At 34.1% G+C, this 16,960-nt stretch overlaps 1 protein-coding gene across 4 annotated transcripts in view; it reads left to right on the forward strand.

Annotated features, from left to right (window-relative positions):
• The window catches only part of LOC131750502 (polypeptide N-acetylgalactosaminyltransferase 13), a 578,974-nt gene that overhangs the window by 194,871 nt on the left and 367,143 nt on the right, over positions 1–16,960 (forward strand). The window lies entirely within an intron of this gene.

Consider the following 16,960-nt stretch of genomic DNA (forward strand, 5'->3'; position numbering starts at 1 on the left):
TAAATATACAGCATAGTTTCAGCTAAATTAGAGATCCTGAATTGAGTTTTGGATTGCTTTGCTATCAAACAGATAATTAAAATAACCACATTAAAAGGAATGCTATAAAAAACCTTTCTGGAGAGATTTTGGGCAGATACGGTGTGTGTGTGTGTGTGTGTGTGTGTGTGTGTGTTTACTGGTAAATAGCACAAACTCTGAGGTTAAGCTGCCTGGGTTTGATCAGGACTTCACTTATTAACTGGGCAAGCTTGACATTATTTAAGTTTTCTTTATTTCTGTGTTTACTCTTCCATAAAACTGGGATTGTGATAACTAGTGCACATTCCATAAACTTGTTATGCAGATTGAGTTAATGTATATAACATGCTAAGAACAGTGCCTAGCACATGAACACAGCTTAAGTTTTGTGTGTTTTGTTCTTGTTTATACTGGACAGTAACACAACTTTCCAACGAAAATTTTCTAGTGGTAGTGGTAAGAAAGATATCATAGAAGAAAATGAAAACTGTTGGTGGGTGAAGCAGAACTATGGAATGTATAAGATGTAAGAAACACTAGGGTAGAAATTTTTTCTGTATTGTTTACTGACATGTGCCCAGCATCCCAGATAGACCCTGGCATAGTGAAGTCAATAAATGCTTGTTGAGTTAAATTGAATTGAATGTGAGGAGATGGTTCCCTCATATCTTATGAGTTAAGTGTTCAGTTATATCTCAACAATTATAACTAAACATGCAATATACATAAAAACAGAACTTGCAACAGTTTAATGAAATACTACCCCACACATGGGGCTTCCCTGGTGGTGCAGTGGTTAAGAATCCACCTGCCAATGCGGGGGACTTGTGTTTGAGCCCTGGTCTGGGAAGATCCCACATGCCTCGGAGCAGCTAAGCTGTGCGCTACAACTACTGAGCCTGTACTCTAGAGCCCCCGAGCCACAACTCCTGAAGCCCGTGTGCCACAACTAGGGAAAGCCCATGCACAACACTGAAGACCGAACACAAACAAAAATAAATAAATGAAATAAATAAATTTATGAAAAAAAAATACTACCGCACACTTGAAAAAGGAAATCTGCATGAACTGGATAATTTGTAGGTAGGAAGAAAGGCTAGGAAATGTCTTGATAAGTTGTTGGGATCTGACAGGACAAAGAGGAGGTAACGATAATTCACATTAGATGAGAAAAATGGGAAGAAGAGGAAAAACTCTAAGAAGAAAAAATTGTATTAATCTATGAATTTCTGAGCTGTACTCTGTGGGGAGATATATCCTGAACCTTGCACAGTTAAACTTGACAAAGTTTGGTTCTGTCTTTGCTGCTTCCTTTCTTCTAATCTGCATAGATTAAAATGAAGATAACCTAAATAATTACAGTTAAATAATTATAACTTCTGCCTTGCACCTCCTCTTAAGCTTGCTTTAAATTTATGGGAACATCTTTTAGCAAGAGCAGAATGCTTTGATATAATGATCCCATATTCTTTCTTACAAGGGAGATATCGTACCATCTTTAGCATCTCAAGCTGGGGATCCCTAAGTAGTTTTCAGTGAGTGAACATATTATGTCAGTTAATACAAGGCAATAACAAGTTGCTACTATCACGTGATTCTGCTTAGTTAGATGTAATACTCAGTATGTAAAGGAACTTTACTGCATTAGTCTACCTGCTTTATTTTCCCATCAACCTATTTTTCCTGAGATACTTTTTATTGTTAAGATCATAGAGGTAAATTTGCAAAACATTTGCAAGCTAAACTCTTTTGTATTTCAGATAGCTGAGGTAAACTGGCTGTAAACAATTCTCTGTTGAAAACACTTTTGTGCACTCAGACAAAACAGCTAAATTTCCAATCTTGAGATATTGTGAGTCTATAATTTTATAAGATATGTAGGTGTCTGGGTTTTGATGAATGCAAGTCAGTATGGCAAAACGTGATGCATATAACCTATCCAGATTAAGTCTTTTCATCCAATTGGTCTCCCATTTGAGACTGTATGAATTAGCAGAGTACATAGGAAAAAAGAAGCCAGAATGAAGAAACAGAGCTGGAAGGAAACAATATCTAAAAGATAGTGAAATTTTTTTTTGCTGTGCCACAATGGACAAGCAACTAAAATATGGTCAATAAGCAATCTTAAAGTCCACTTGTTAAAAAACTCATAGCTGCACTTAAAAAAAAGGAAGAAAAACCACCTCATTTTGAAATCACTGGGGTATTTTTACCTCTTTGAAATATAAAATAAGAAAGGTAATAGTTCAAATCAGTTTACTCATGCAGAGGAATAAATATAAAATAACTGAAAATAAAACAATATAATGATACATATGAAATTAGCTGCCCCTTCCCAGTAGCATGAATAAAGAGCTATTAACCACAAATTGCAATGGAATTAACCTATTGGATGACATTAACTACTAATGCAAACAAATTTTAAAGTTGTTTCCTAAAATGACTGCTATTACTTATTCCTACAGAAAACTGGATCTATTACAAATGTTGGAAGAGAGCTGTGCCAGAGTAAACTGCTTTTCCTTCAGGTTAAAATAATTTCTTGGGAAAAATTACTCAAAAGATTCATAGTTACCTTGAAACTCAAGTCCTAGGGCAGAATCTCCATAAATAAATTTTAACCTCAATAGGTTTTAAGTAGTAGAGGATTAAACTAGCAATGTGTATGTAATGAAAATTTAACACTTCTATAGGTAGTTATGAAAGAGTGACAATGAAATTATTAAATACGAAAGAAAAAAGTAGTATCGGTAAAGATATTTTAAAACATTACCATCCCCCAAAATCTATGTATGTATGTATGTATGTGGGTATACATATATATTTTTGCACAAATATGAACATATATGTATATATGCATACATATATATGATATACATATTATATATAGTCAGGTAGAATGTTAAGGATTTTAAGAGTAAACTATAGACAAAGAAGAAGGAAGGGGTCATTGTTTCTGCTCAGGCTCAGAACACCATCTGTTGGGTCACTAATTTAATCTGTAGCTTGTCTAGGTGAGTAAGCACCTACAATTTGCCCTTGACCTTATGAAGTAACCAAAATTTCCTTTAATAAAAATGGTTTAGATAATAAAAACCAGGGTATATTTGACAGTATTTCATATAGATCTGATGAGTTTTAAGAAAGAGTGTGTTCTCTTAAATATGTACCTTACTGGTGGTTGAGCATTGTGTTGATTTTTATAACAGCATTTAAATTTTAAAATTATCATACTTCTTTGGCACAGACAGTAAATGCTTATTAAATGAATTTTGACTTAGGCCTTGTGTATTTTGAATGGTGAGTTCCTGGAATATTTGGATACTTAAAAAAGGACAAAGGTAGTATATGATGGATTTCTGAAATTTTAATGACTGACATATTTGCATTATTCAGCCGGCACATTCAATTTAATTCTATTGACTATTAAATAGTCACCCTTTATTATAGCATATTATTAGTATTTTGGTTATTTTTATTATTATTAACTAACAAAATGCCTGGAGGCAATAGAAAACTCACAACTTAGTATAAAGTAATGCTAAGTAATAAGATTTCTAATAACTGTGAATAAATGCAAAGATCAGCAGCTGGTTTATACAGATGGCCAATAAAATGTTCGAATGCCCAAAACATAAACATAAGGGGTAGCAGCAGGAGGCAGGTAGTGATTAGCTATGTGATCACTGAGGTTAGATTTTAGTTTGGGTAGAACATTGGACTTTTTTTCCCTTCTACCAGAAATTGTCTTATGAAAAATAATTATCAAAATGTTACATTTCATATCATGATGCCTTTTGCAGCAAGTTTACATCAGTTTGTTCTGATGGCCTGAAATTATTGCTGGAGCTTCTGAAAAAGATCTGATTTAAAAATCAAGTCACCATTTAGGGAATAGGAAATCTGAGTCCATTACTTGACAGCTAAATTGAAGAATTGATGTAATTTCATTTTTCTAATTTACTGATGAAAAATGCAAGCTTCCTGTGAGGTTTACATCTTATAATTCTGAAATGCAAACCTTACAAACCTTCAATTAGCCCCATAATGTTTTTAGCATTATAGAAACTGGCAGTATTTCCTACTTCAAGGAATATATTTTGATTAATACTTTAAATGAAACAAGAAAATTTACTTTCATGGTTTCATGCTATGTGCCTCACCATTCTAATCTTTTTTCAGTTTTTGTCTTCCCCACCAACCCCACTCACCATTCCACATCAGAATATATACATATATACAACACCTTAACACACCTTATTCCATGAAATGTGACAATGTGATTATCAGTAAAGGCAGCAGAGCATGTCTACCATTTGAACTCAATCCATATATTTGCCCTAAGAAATCCTTTCCAGTAATTTTACTTTTTTCTTGATATTGTACCATTAAGAATAATCAGTAAGAAGGTCAACCCTATGCCTAGCATCAAGAGGTGAGTACCAAAATGAAGTAGTACCTACATAACAATCAACCAACGATGACAACAAACAGACAACATTTTTTGACAGCAAAATGTCTTGAGACAAGAAGAAATGCATGTTATCACTGTATCTACAGTAATTTGCAAAATGTGCTATAGGCACCCCATGTTACTTCACTGGGGTGGGAAAAGAAAATATTACGCTTTTTCTTTATTTTTTACCTTACCTCTAATTTTTTATTTTTGGTTTGCTGTGATACCTATATTCATCATCAACAAAAAACATAAAATATTATGAATACATGCTCATACAGTTTTTAATTGATTAGCAAACAGGACTGCAAAAAAATGTTGAAGACCATTAGGAAAGTATATTAGAGAGTTAAAGTAGAATTCAATCCAGAGAAAATGATGGGTTAAGTGCTAGTTAAACTGGTCAAACCATAAACTTTGTCATGTAAGTGGGGAATCCACTACAGCTCCCACATTCCTTTTTAAACTCTTATAAGCAGGAAACAGATGGCACTTTCAAGCAAGTAGCCAAGGAGAGTATAATAGCAAGGCTGTTTACAAAAGAATCAACAGAGTTTAGAGAATGCAACAAAAGATGGTTGTACACTGGCACTAGTAATCAGGGGTTAAGTCATTACCACTCCTGGACTTTAAGTGGGAGGGGTGGAAGCAATTATATGAACTCAAAAAATACCTCTATGGAGAGGGCTCCTGAGAGAGTATGGTCTGTAGTTTGAAGACGTAGCCAGTTTGTGGCTACTACACAAGAAAGACCCAAGGGAGTAAATGTCTTGATTTTATTGTGTCTTACTGTCCAACTTCTTACTGGTTAGTCTCATTGGCCAAATCCAATCTGAAGCCAGAGAAGAAAGTCTATAAAAGTCAGCCTCGGGCTTCCCTGGTGATGCAGTGGTTAAGAATCTGCCCGCCAATGAAGGGGACATGGGTTCGATCCCTGGCCCAGGAAGATCCCACATGCCGTGGAGCAACTAAGCCCGTGCGTCACAACTACTGAGCCTGTGCTCAAGAGCCCGTGCTCTGCAATGAGAGAAGCCATGACAATGAGAGACCCATGCACCACAACATAGAGTAGCCCCCACTCACCACAACTAGAGAAAGCCCATGCGCAGCAAAAAAGAACCAACACAGCCCCAAATAAAAGCAAATAAATAAATAAATTTATTTTTTTAAAAAAGTCAGCCTCCTGAGGCATAGTTTGAGAAAGGTGTGGAATGTGGATCTGGAGGAACAAATGGAAAATTTTCTGCATTCCTTTCCTCTTTCTTTTTTTTTCAGCATATGCTCTTTTCCAGATAAAAAATGTGTCCCTAGTACAAGGGATATGTGAATCATATCAACTACCATATTCTTATGAATTTATATCATTTTATCATATTCCGAAACAAAATCTAAAATGTTAGTAAACCTCAGTGCTCTTTGTATAAGGTAATCTAGAAAAAAAAAGTAAGGAAAAAAATTCTTAACATAAAATATAGCTGATATAGTCTTATGACATGTAGCTGCTCATGAGGTCTTAGATGATAATTATACATTTTTTTAGCTACAGTTATTCTACGTGTATCCTAAGCTGTGTCAGTAACTAGTCTGTATGGTATGATCATACTAGTTACTGGTGGTATGATCCTGTGTTATAAGCCTGATTGGTCTACCTTTATTGTGTTACCTCATTTTTCTATTACACAGCCTATCAAATAAATAAGACATTCCAGAGAAACCTCTAGGTTCAGAAATAGTTCTCCTTGCCCCCTTTATGTGGCAGCAATCTAATTTCCTACTGGTAAATAATATCAATCACCTCAACCACTATTGTTGTTCCTTTCTCTGTAGAGAAGGTTAGACAGCTTAAGGTGTTCATAATGGCCAGAGGGCAGACTCAATTTCCAATTTTACAGATCCTTGATTGTGTTCTCTAGTGGAAGCATTTTTCCCATGGAAACTATTACCCTTCTCCCCATAAAGGCTAGGTTGTAGAGATAGAAATTTTCCTTCAGTGACTTTGCTGAAAGAGGCCACTCTCACATCCTCCCTTGGTTCCTGGACCTGTGTATTCTGTCTTAGGAGACAGGACATTATGCATTGGATAGTGCTTTAAGGTACATAACATCCTGTGGGCTGGCATCCCCAATCCACAAGATTTTTCTCCCCGAAGTTTTTATAGTAGTCTAGCAGATTATTCCATTCTATCAAATCAATTGCTTCTAGATGTTGAGGGCTTAAGATTTTTTTTTTTTTTTTTTTTTGCTGAGCCCATGGGTCATTTTCTTTTTCCACCCATAAATTATTTCCCTTGGTCTGGTAAGATTATGTCAAAACCCAAGTAAAATAAAGATTTTGTAAGTCTACAAATGGTGGTACTGACAGAATTATGGCCAGAGAAGACAGATCCCAGATATGTTTCTCCCTTTAAGAAGACATTTTTTTTTTTCACAATGATGAAAGGGGTCCAATAGAATTGACTTCATACAAGTTGGTCAAGAATGGTGCCATATGATTGGCTGTGTGTTGTCTTTTACTATTGGCAAGTCGGGTGCCATAACCATGTCAACTGTGGTGAGAAGTTCATGTTGTCAGATCAGTGCATAGTGTGCATTTGTGCTATCCTGGCCTATTAGTACTTCTCCCGTTGAGCAAGCACTGGATTAATTGAAAAAATTTAAAAAAAGACCGATAGCTAGAAGAAGGATAATTTTGTCCATGTGATTATTGAGAGGCTCCTCTGCCATGGAAGCCCTCTCTGGGAGATTACATGGGACCTGAATCTTCATCTTTTTTGCCCATTTCAAGGGGACCACTCATATACTCCTCCATCAGACCTCTTTGCCATTGATTTTCCAGTCTTGGTGTTTTAAGTCCCCTGTCAGTTGTCCAACCTGTTAGCCACTGCTCATGGATGAGTGTAGATCCCTAACTCAAGCCATCTCTCCGGTCACACAGTATTCAGCCAAATTTCCTCTCTGACTTTCTGCATAATGGGAGGATTTCCTTTCACCCACTGACTTTCAGGACCACCCCTTAGTAGGGCTGTAAAGTAGCAGCTTTTAACAAGGACTAGTAGATTCTTAGTTAATCCAGCGTTGCACTGTTTCTTTCTTCATTAACTGGTCATAGGGCACTCCCCATGAAATAAATTATAGTTGTGAGTGAGAGAACCAACCGTCAGCAACCCCACAGAGAAGGAACCAGGCAAATAAATACCTCAACCTCTTTCATCTCCTATCCCCTAATATCAGTCAGTGCCTTCCCAACCAGAAGTCAAAGGACAAGGGAACGTGGATGATGTGAAATAGAGGTCAGCAACCCTTGACACAGCAGGCTGGAGATGGTGCAGAGGGAGACCTAGTGGACCAAATAAAGACATTCAGCACAACTGCCATCAAAAAAGCACAATCCAGCAGTAAATTTAATTTTATGACTTAAAATCCTTTAGGGTATTTGAGATGAACCATTTTTCTGTTCACAGTATTATAATTTTAAATTGCAGACCTTTGTGAAGGATTTTTTTTTTTTTTACTTCTGACATGTGGAATCATAAGAACCTCCTGAGTAATATTTGCTTCACATTTTCTGTGACTAATAGTAGCTAATAAATTCCAAGCTTTATTGGACATCTTATGCAGTTTCATAATAAGTAAAATGTTACATTCAGAAATTATTTAAAAAATATGTATCTACTACCTCAATTAGATGTACAGTCAATGAATGCAGTGCTTTTCTTTTTTTTTGGCCAACGTGGGTTGCTAACTTGTTGAATCATATGTGTGATGATATATCAAATGCTGAGAGTTTATTACTGTGTATTTTAGGAATAATTTGTAGAGTTGGGTTATGTAAGGGACTTCTTTAAAATGGCCATTGCTCCACTGTGCTGTCTCCTTACAAAGGGCTTCCCAATGCATCTTGAAGCTAAAATTCATGTTTTGTTTCCAAAAAAAAAATTTTTTTTTTGGCAATGTAGGCAGAAGTTGGGGGATGGGGAGATTTCCTATTTAAAGCTGAGACTAAGGTTATTACTAGAGCCATTGCAAGCTGAGGACCTTTTCAATACTTTTAATGAGGAATCTCATTCTTAATGTGGAAGGAAATAATTTCCTGTTTCAGCATTATTATATTACCTTAGTGAACATTTTAAAAGTTGGGTCCGTTGTTTCTAGGAAATATTTATGACTGTAACAGGTGCCAAACAACCTCTTAATGTACAGAAGAATAGCACTGGCTTTAATAGACATGTAGATGGTTTTGTAAGGACGATTGTGAAAGGAGAGTGAAAAAAATTTATACTAATATAGAAATTTGCTTTTTCCTAAAAGAGGAACCAAGAACTTTGCTATCTGTCCTTACTCAAATAGTTTTCCTTATCTGTAAATTACAGTGAAGCTCCTATAATTTCCTTATCTGTAAATTATAGTGAAGCTCCTGTGAGAACTTTCTTGCTAAAACAAACCATAATTCTTTGATACTCTTCTACCTGCTTGTCATCTTAGGTACAAGACGGTAGCTTTCCTTCTTTCAGGAACTCCACTCAATACTGATCCCTTCTTTTTCATTCCCCCAACATCCACTAACTTCACCTTCTGTATCTATCACTGTAAAAGCCATGCTATATCCATCATCACTGAAACCAGAGTTTTGGTTAATATGCAGCTGAAATCCCCTTATTAAGTACAGTTGAACTGATTTAAACAATACAGATGATGCTAAAGAACGAATGTAAAAGTTCTTCTAATCTGAGAAACCACTGCAAGTCTCCGTTGGTGACATATGTTTATACATCATATAACTTTTTTTATAGAAATGGGCTTGGTTTTTAGTATTGTTTCATGACCTCTTTTTTCACTCAAGTATAATATGAACATCTACATAATTAAATATTTTTCTATAGCATAATTTTAATTTATGTTTTCTGTATGTGGATATAACACAATTTATATTGTATTTAAAATGTATATATAGTATTTAGTATAATATATATGTAGTATATAGTATCTATATGGAGAGGGAGAAAATATACATTTATTTTTTTCTTGCATGTAAAATCACATAGTATTACTTTAATTATCTATGCCAGTAAAATTTGGGACATATCCATATTTCCTTAGAATATATTTTTATAAAAGATTTCTGAGTCATAATTTATAAGCTATGTTTCATTTTCTTTTATAGAATTTTACAGGAATGTGTGCTATGGGCATCTACTGTAGTACATATATGCATTGGCACATAACTTCCATTTATATAACTCTGTGAAGTTATTTAAATATTTTACAAAAGAAGAAATTATGGACAAGAAAGAAAAGTCCATTATTGTAAGGCTAATATTTGCCAGTATTTAAGCAGCCATACTTTGTATTGAGTTATTATTGAGAACCATTTGTAATAGTTACACAAACTACTATTTTTATTAAAAATTACCATTGGGGTCTGAAATAGATTAACTGCATACTCCACTTTATTTAAATGATTTCTTTAACTATCTGCTAAGGGTCTGATTTGTGATCTAATTAAAACCTCTTAAGGCCATAGTCTTCACACATTTTAATTGTGTGCCACTATCTGTAGAAATTTTTCAGCTTGTATTAATGTATCTAAATTTATTTATTATGCATACATATATTATTCTCAACCTAAATATTAAATACTAGTGAGGACTAATTTTTAATATAAAAAATAGGTATGAAGCAGAGATTTTACTTTTTTTAAAATACCACATGGATCATTTTATACATCTTTGAGGAGGGAAAAACCTCTACTTTAATTACTCTGTTCATCAGTCTCTCGATAGAACTAGATTGTCTCAAAGTTTCCTTCTATTTTTTTGAACTTATTCACTGATTGAATGAATGGTGTCAGGCACTGAGCTGAGTCAAAGTTGAGGCAGAATACATTGGTGAGTCTTCATAGACCAAAGGGGAAAGAACAAAGTGCTCTAATTAAAATAACACTATCAGGTATAACAGATAGGTCTGCAGTCCCAATGGTTTAGCAAAATAAAGTGTTTTTGCCCTCATATAAATTATGCAGTGGGCATACCTGATCATCTGGTAGCTGTCCTCCAAGTGGTGATTCAGGCATCTATGTTACTGCCTCCTTGTGATGGCTCTGCTGTTTTCAACACGTGGCTTCCAAAGTCGCTATAGCCAAGGAAAGAGCATGGAGAATTGCACATGGGGAATTTTTATTGGCCAGGCCCATAGCATTTCTATCCTCAGTTACAAAACCACACTTAAATGTAGGGGAGGCTAAGGAATGTTGTATATTTGTGTATCCAGGAAGAAGTAAAATGGGACAGTTCACTAGTTAGACTCTCGGCCATTACATGTAAACAGATAGTGGTAATGGAGTATTATAAAAGGCGTAATGGAATAAAGTAAAAGAGCTATAAAAACAGAAGAGAGAGTGTTTACCTTATCTGAAAGTTGAAATTGGTGAACAGGGATTATTTCAGTCATCAGACATAGGAGGAAATTCCTAGCCAGAGGAATATCAGAAGGAAAGTCAAAAAAGATGAGATAAACAATAATTATATTATAGCATGGTTAATCTGTAATTTCCTCATTAAATTTCCACCATATTTTCAAAACAAATTCTTAAACAAATTTTTAAAGATGTAGACTAAGGAAGAAAATTAATTGAATCATCGTTTATAATAGAGATTATGGAAACAACATAAATGTTCAAAGACAAAAAATTAGTTAAATAAATCATGGTAGAGCCATGTTATGCTATATTTTTCAGCCATTATAAGGTATGTATGGATTCACATATTTATTTGGGTAGATTTTCACAATTGCTTTTTAAACGATAAAAAGAAGTATGTATGTTAATGATAAATGAAGTGATAAAATTAAGCATGCATGAACAATCATATTTTAAATACATAAGTATGTTTCTGAATAAATTAAAGTTGACCATTCAAGCAGAAGTTTAACTGATTTTTTCACTTTTTTTCATCGTGGCTACCTTCCTCCCTCTTTCTTTCTTCTTTCTTTTAAATGAGCATGTATTATTTTTATATATAATAAAAAGAATATATTTTTGATTTAAAAAATAAGTAAAAGACAGTTTTGGAAATTAGTGTTCCCTTGGTCCTGTGAATGATCTCTCACTTAGCTGGTGGAAAATGCTGCCTTATTAATATCTAACAAGGGGTACCACCCTACTGGGAAATAGTAGCTAATATCTGCTAGACTTGATCCCCTTGGAGCTTGCTATTTGCAACATTCTTGCTGCATAAAAATCTAGTTACTGAAATGTAATGGTCAGAAACCAGACCACCACATATGGCCATGTTAAAATTTTTTTTAAAGTATTAATGACAGGGCTTCCCTGGTGGCACAGTGGTTGAGAGTCTGCCTGCCAATGCAGGGGACGCGGGTTCAGGCTCTGGCCTGGGAGGATCCCACATGCCGCGGAGCAACTGGGCCCGTGAGCCACAATTACTGAGCCTGCACGTCTGGAGCCTGTGCTCCGCAACGAGAGGCCACGATAGTGAGAGGCCCGCGCACCGCGATGAAGCGTGGCCCCCACTTGCCATAACTGGAGAAAGCCCTCGCACAGAAACGAGGACCCAACACACTCATAAATAAAATTTTAAAAAAAAAGTATTATTGACAGATGTATCAGATTTATAAAAATGCATAGTGTTTTTCAAAAGTGTAGTAAATGAATTGCCATTTATTCCCACATTAAATAGAATGAATTTTGTTTGATATATATATATATTAAGCTCTGTATTATAATATTGATATTTGAAGTCTATCATTATTTCTAATAGAAATGGGACAAAATAAAGATATACTGCGTTCCTTTACTTTAACAAGAATTATTCTTTTTAAACTCAGGGTCTGTAGATTTGCAAAAGAGCATGGCCCATGGAACACTGAGTGGAAAGCAAAATGGTTTGGATGGTAGGATGGTGATCCAAGGGCTAGTGTGATTTCCTCATCTTCTGACTCCACTGCAGACTTGTTTATGATTGACAAGACAAGCAGCATTGTCTTAGGGAAACTGATTTATTAGCAATGAAGTATGAATATTCAAACATAAGAGAGATTAAAAGTCAAGGTTTTAAATTTATTTCAATTGATGATTTGGAAGAGATGAAAATTAGAGAAGAGCTGAAGTATCATTGAAAAGAAAGATTTTAAAGGCAAATATAGAGAAATTAACAACTGAGTAGATCTGAGGATAGAAATATAATTTGAGGTAATTTTTTGGAAAGTATGGCAGATGGGATAACATTTAGATTTTGATCCAATGTCATGCTTTTACCAATATGCATCATATATTACTGTGTTCTTGAACATAATAAAATCATTACTTTACAATGACCTAAATTTTATTTTACTCAAGTTTGTTTTTACATATAAACTGTCTTATCTCTCTTTTATCAAATAGACAGTGCTTATTGTTAATGGGATATTTCTGCAACTGAAAAAGTGTTCATAATGTACATAAGCCAATAATGCAATTAATATGTAGTGTTCATTTTGGTAGACTGATCAGTTGGTTTATTTATATTTTGGTGGCAATCATTTTATCAATGGGAATTCTATGATAAAAATAAATCTCATTTAATCTATATGGTATGCACGATGTTAAAGAAAATGAAAGATATATGTTATATATATGTACATATATATAATGATTCTGCTTTTATATTTCAGCAAGTTTTATAATGTCATATTGAGTCAAATTATCTATCATTTTTAATTATTTAAACATATAATCAGGAAGAAAATACCTTCCAGCATAGTATATTAATTTATTTTTATAGTCCAAACCAGATTTGGAATTGGGACATTTCCATCCATATTTAAATCAATAGTCAAGGTATAATGTAGATTTAGTTGCCTTCTCCATTATATTTGCCTATTAAGAGTGGAAAAGTAACACCAAAACTTCATTGACTTTTCTTTCTGTTTTTTTACTTTGGCTGTGGAGGAGCATGATATCTTATAGGTGTGTGGGTGGATTTTCTTTTCCTTTAAACTATGTAGAGGACAGAAATAAACAGGTGAGAAAAAAAATAAAAGTTGCTATTTAATGGTACTGGAGATCAGAGATAAACTACATACTAAACTGCACAATCTTTTCTATTTCCTATTTATATTATTTGAATAATTTTAAAAAACCCTGCTTCTTCTAGCAATATATATTCTGACAGATAAGAGCCAGGAAAAGAAAAAGCCTGGTTCCACGTTATAATCACTTAGCATTTTTTCCTTGAGCAAGGTGAAAAATACTAATAGGTCTGCTCATGCATAAGGAAAAACATTTTGTAAAATGTCAAATATGCATTCATTAGAGGCTATTATAGAAAAGTATATTTAACTTTGGGGAGGAGACACTTAACCTGATACACATTAAGTTGTCATCTATTCTTCACTAAGAAGCTGAGAATAATTAAAGAGAATGATTATATGTGCTTGCAAACTAGTTCTAAGTATACGGATACTGTTTATGACAATTTTATTTTTGTTGATAACTCTACAAGATGATATACTTACTCTACCACTGACAAAACTATAATTTTCATACTGTTAAGCAAAGGAAATGGTCACAGCTTTGAATATATTACAAAAAACAAGTACTTAAATGTGCTATAACTTGATCTTCATTCTCTACAATGATGGAGTTGAGCTCCATGGTTTTTCTACATAGCATAAAAGTCATTCCTATCTATTTTGTAGTCTTGTTAGCATTGCATTGATGCTAGTGCCTTTCTCTGCAGTGTAATGTGTTTTTGTTGGACTTTATAGAGGATATTTTAAAGAACTGTGAATGGTGAATGAATTGCTTTCTTAATTTCTAAAAATTCTATTTTTTTAACCTCAAATTCTTTAAGCTCTCTTTAATGTATCAAAAATCAAAATTTTTTTCCCAGAAAAAAATTAATCCTATATTTTCTGACATTAATGTTACAGACCAGAATATGTAAAATATCTATCATCTACCTATCTATCTATCTCTACCAATCTAGATTGAGACTCTATTTCCTTCTAGATAGATATAGATATAGATACAGACACATACATAAAATATCTATGGTCAGTGGGTAGTATTATATAGCCTGATTATGTCCTTTACTTCAGAATTAGAAGGGCTCCTATGGAAACTATAAAAATTCTTTTTAACAGTTTCTATGGAATCAAAACTTAAAGAAATCATAGAAATGAAAAGTACTTTAAGCCCTATCTAAGTCCAGTGTCTCACCAACAGCACAAATTCACCGAAAGCCAACACCAACAACTCCATCTGATTTCAAGGACAATAAGCTTACTAACTCCTGAGGGAACATACTACTGTTAGAATTCTAATTCATAAATTGAACAAAATATGCTTTTTCATAAAATTCCTGCCATCATTTCTATTTTTGCTTCTTAAAGTGAATGAGAGTCTTCATAAGCTTTAAGATAACTTTTTAAAATAGTTTGATGTTGAATACATATATCTTTTTCATTTAAAAATTTCCTGGTTATTACCATTTTTCTACATGTAAGAGGATTTGCAGGCTAATTACCTTCATGATACCCATATCTGAAGTTCCCCAGAGATGCCTAAATCTCTTTTATAGTTGGACTCCTGCCATTCCAAAGTCAGAATAACCTTTCACAGAAAATAATCTACTGGAAGACCCATTGTATATTATTACTGGTAATAGCAGTTTTGATGTTTTATAACTATGGTCAAATCAGAGGAAAGTCTTCTTATTGTGTTCTACCCTAGTTTTGACCATATTCTTATATTATATTAGAATTTATATTCTATGAAATGCTATAATTTGTGGATTATTTTCACATGCTTTTTATCCTTTAATTTTGTATTGAAGTATAGTTGACTTACAAAATTGTGTTAATTTCAGATATCCAGCATAGTGATTTAATTTTTTTTGCAGATTATATTCCATTTTAGGTTATTACAAGATATTGTATATAATTCCCTGTGCTCTACAGTAAATCCTTGTTGCTTATCTATTTTATACATAGTAGTTTGTATCTGTTAATCTCATACCCCTAATTTGTCTCTCTCCCCCTCCCTTTCCCGTTTGGTAACCCTAAATTTGTTTACTATGTCTATGAGTCTGTTTCTGTTTAGTATGTACACTCATTTGTATTATTTTTTTTAGATCCCACATATGAGTAATATCATATAGTATTCATCTTTTTCTGTCAGTCCTGTTTCACTAAGCATACTATTCTCTAGGTCTATCCACATTGCTGCAAATGGCAATATTTCATTCTTTTTTATGGCTAATATTCTATACATATATACATATATATACACATATATATGTATGTATATATATATATACATGCTTGCCACATCTTCTTAATCCAGTCATCTGTTGATGGGCACTTGGGTTGCTTTCATATCTTGACTCATACATAGTGCTGCAATGAACACTGAGGTACAGCGCATGTATCTTTTCAAATTATTGTTTTTAGTTTTTTCTGGACATATACCCAGGAGTGGAATTGCTGGATCATATGGTATTTCTAGTTTTGGTTTTTTAATATTCTTTAATTTTTAAAATACATTTTAAAGTAATGTGTGTCCAAATATTTGCCCTTTAAAGTATATGGAAATTAAACTCAGCAAGATTAATGTGTTAGGTGCTATAATACAGCAAAACATTGGAAGAGTCAAGTCCAGAACTACGTTTCTTTCATGGTAACCTAATTTAATATCATTATGAAAAGTAAGTTAAGGGTACATTAGGATTAACTGGAACCTTGTCTTATTACTATATGTTAGCATACATACAGACATATGCATGCATGCATGTGCCTACACACACACACACACACACACACACACACACACACACACACATTGAACCATGTATTTTATAGCTAGAAGGGACATTTGTGTGGTGATAAGTTGGAGGAAATGGCAAGAACATTAGCTTGTATAGAATCCTGAGGGCTCTTTTTTTTTTTTTTTTTTTTTTTGTGGGCCTCTCACTGTTGTGGCCTCTCCCGTTGCGGAGCACAGGCTCCGGACGCGCAGGCTCAGCGGCCATGGCTCACGGGCCCAGACGCTCAGCGGCATGTGGGATCTTCCCGGACCGGGGCACGAACCCGTGTCCCCTGCACCGGCAGGCGGATTCTCAACCACTGCGCCACCAGGGAAGCCCCTGAGTGCTCTTAATAAAAACAGTCAAGCCCAGAATATTGCTCTGAAATTCCAGTTATGGAACACAGCCTCCAAATCCAACTTGACATTTAAAATTATATGTCACTGCTATGAAAGTTCTTTTCACTTATTTGAAAATGATTTGACAACAAAATCAAATTCTCATGGGGATAAAACATTGCCAACCTTACTTGCTTTTATAAAGATATAATGGTAGTAGTTATTTGAAATACCAAAATATTTAAGTGGATGTGAAAATAAATTAATCTTGGTAAATTTTTAAAATTTCTCTTTTGTCATTTTGCACAACTTAGTCTGCCCAGAGCTCAACTTCATCCCTCTCTAATA

The sequence above is a fragment of the Kogia breviceps genome, chromosome 2 (assembly GCF_026419965.1).
Source record: "Kogia breviceps isolate mKogBre1 chromosome 2, mKogBre1 haplotype 1, whole genome shotgun sequence".
Taxonomy (NCBI): Eukaryota; Metazoa; Chordata; class Mammalia; order Artiodactyla; family Physeteridae; genus Kogia; species Kogia breviceps.